Source organism: Dreissena polymorpha, chromosome 6 (assembly GCF_020536995.1).
Source record: "Dreissena polymorpha isolate Duluth1 chromosome 6, UMN_Dpol_1.0, whole genome shotgun sequence".
Lineage (NCBI taxonomy): Eukaryota > Metazoa > Mollusca > Bivalvia > Myida > Dreissenidae > Dreissena > Dreissena polymorpha.
The window spans coordinates 87,983,956-87,987,073 of NC_068360.1; positions in this window are offsets into that span (position 1 = coordinate 87,983,956).

Sequence of the window (3,118 nt, forward strand, 5' to 3'; positions counted from 1 at the left end):
ATGCATCACAAACTTGTTTACGTCCATAAATGCACAAGTTTCTTATAAAATATTGCTTCTCGCTTGAATGCATAAATTAAATTCACGATGTGCAAAAAATGTACATAATGATCAGTTCACCAACTAACATCTAAATGCTAACGGTTAAATATGATACTCCACTGTTAATGTGTATATTGAATTAAATCAAACTCTAATGGTTGTTAAATCAATTGATGCATAAAGCGTCTACACACAATAAATGATATAAAGACATAAACAAAGTCATTATTATACATGCCTCGCGTACCTAAGATTGAGAATAAATGGTTATATTTAAAATAAACTTCGGCGTTTACTTGTAAAAAAGGAAACAACAATTTACTTTATTCCTATTAGAATAAATTGCAATAGTTAAATGAAGCAACAATTTATTTCACCTAGCAAAACAAGTATCAACAAGAGCACCGCCTTGCGGGTGCAGACCGCTCATCTATTTTCTTTTTAAAGGTGAAGGGACTCTCATTTCAATCACAAAGGAGGGAGGGGCGGAGTGAAGAGGGGTGTATAGTGTGGGGGTGTGGAATTTATTACATTATCTTCCAAAAACGCGAAAAAAAACGCAAAGAAAAAATCGGGGGGGGGGGATTTTTGGGTGCGATGGTTGGACGGTATTCAAACATAAAAATAAATATTTGTGTTTTTTAAAACCGTTTAAAAAAAAAATGGGGGTGGGGGGGGGATACAGTGTGAGGGTGTGGTGGTAATTTGTGAGATGATCTTAAAAAAAAATTAGGGGGGGGGATTCGGGTGGGGGGTGGCGGGGTGGGGATTCTTGGGTGCGAATGGTTGGACGGTATTTCAAACATAAAAAAATAAAAATAAATATGTGTTTTTACAAACCGTTTAAAAAAAAATTGGGGGGGGTAGGGTGGGGGGGTAATAGTGTGAGAGTGTGGTGGTAATTTGTGAGATGATTTAAAAAAAAATAGGGGGGGTGAGGGAGGGGGGGGGGGGTAGGGAACAGGGGATGGTTTGGATGGAGTCTATTGTGAAATGTCAGGTAAGAGTAGTTTTGTCAAAGTATCGATCAAATCTAATCCTAAAAAAGAAGTTATATGGCAATTTTAGCAAAATTTAATGATTTGAACCTTGAGAGTCAAAGTCATTCAAAGGTCAAGGTAACATTCAACTTGCAGTAACCTCAATGACAGCATGAACGTATTTTGAAGTTTGAAAGCAATAGCCTTGATACTTAAGAAGTAAAGTGATCGAAACCACAAAATTTAAACCATATATTCAAAGTTACTAAGTCAAAAAAAGGGCCATAATCCCGTAAAAAATGACAACCAGAGTTATGCAACTTGTCCTTTTACTGTACTCTTATGATAGTTTGCGAGTGTTCCAAGTATGAAAGCAATATCTATGATACTTTAGGGGTAAAGTGGACCAAAACAACAAAATTTAACCAAAGTTTCAATTTCTAAGTATAAAAAGGGCACATAATTCTGTCAAAATGCCAGTCAGAGTTACATTACTTTGCCTGCACAGTCCCCTTACGATAGTAATAAGTGGTTGCAAGTATGAAAGCAATAGCTTTGATACTGTAGGAATAAAGTGGACCTAAACACAAAACTTAAAGAAATTTTCAATTTTCTAAGCATAAAAAAGGGCACATAATTCTGTCAAATGCACGCCAGAAGTTATCTAACTTTGCCTGCCCAGTCCCCTCATGATAGTAAGTAAGTGTACCAAGTTTGAATGCCATAGCATTGATACTTCTGAGAAAGTGGACCTAAACGCAAAACTTAACCAAAATTTTCAATTTTCTAAGTATAAAAAGGGCACATAATTCTGTCAAAATGCACGCCAGAGTTATCTAACTTTGCCTGCCTAGTCCCCTCATGATAGTTAGTAAGTGTACCAAGTTTGAATGCAATAGCATTGATACTTTCTGAGAAAAGTGGACCTAAACGCAAACTTAAAAACCGGACGCCGACGCCAACGCCAACCGCCAACGCCGACGCCGACGCCGACGCCAAGGTGATGACAATAGCTCATAATTTTTTTTCAAAAAATAGATGAGCTAAAAATGTACTTGAAAATAAAATAACTTACCCAAATGCCGTAGGTTATTGACACTTACGTCCCAGCTAGTGCTCTAGTCTCAAAGCTTAACTGTCCGTATATGTCAAATAGTCTGTCGATTTATACGTGTAACCGCCCAGCAGCGTTTTCGAAAATCGAGGACATGCTCTCCATGAACTCAAACTGACCATCTTTCTCTTCACTGACCATAAAATTAGACATAAATCGATCATGTACACATCACCCGATATCGCACGACTACTAAAGCGTAATTTACTGAGGCCCGTAAGTCTAACTTAAACAGAAAAACATAACAATTTACAAAAATATGAAGATTAAAGTTTCTCAAAACTTAACGTATTTAAAGTGTTTTAGCTTAAATGTATCTTCTACCACACTGAATAATGCGGTTAACAAAAACTTGCTTAAACCCCCTATAATAACCACCATACATACAAACCTGAAAACTTACATAACTATACAAATGTAAAGATATATACAAATGAGGCCCGATAATTAACATAAGATAACATAGAAAGGGTTTCGATCGTTACAACCTGCATATTTTTTCGATTTGTTTACAATTTCATATTTAATTAATGCTTAATCTACGTATTAAGAAAGCACACCTCATTAAGTGACACATTAAAACGAATTTGGTAAATGAGTCTAGTGCTCTAAGCCCTTTAAAATGTTGGCGACAATACATACTGTAAGCCAAAAAAACGATATGTATACTTGTTGATGTGAACGCTTATTTGCGTAAATAGTGATTGTACATATCAATTAAAATGTTGTGTAAACCTCAACATACTTTTGTTCTGTAAAAAAAATAATAAAACCAGTCTGTTCTGAGCAGACGCCTTAAAGCATTCCAAAACATGTTATTAGGGATCAGAACCCGTGTATTCTTTCCCAAACGACTAAATGATATCGATGACTGTATCGGACCATCTACAAAGTCAGTCCCATCTGATGCGACGGCTGACTCTAGTTAATAAAGACTATCCAGAGCCCGTCTAAAACCATCCTACAATGGCGCAGGTCAATA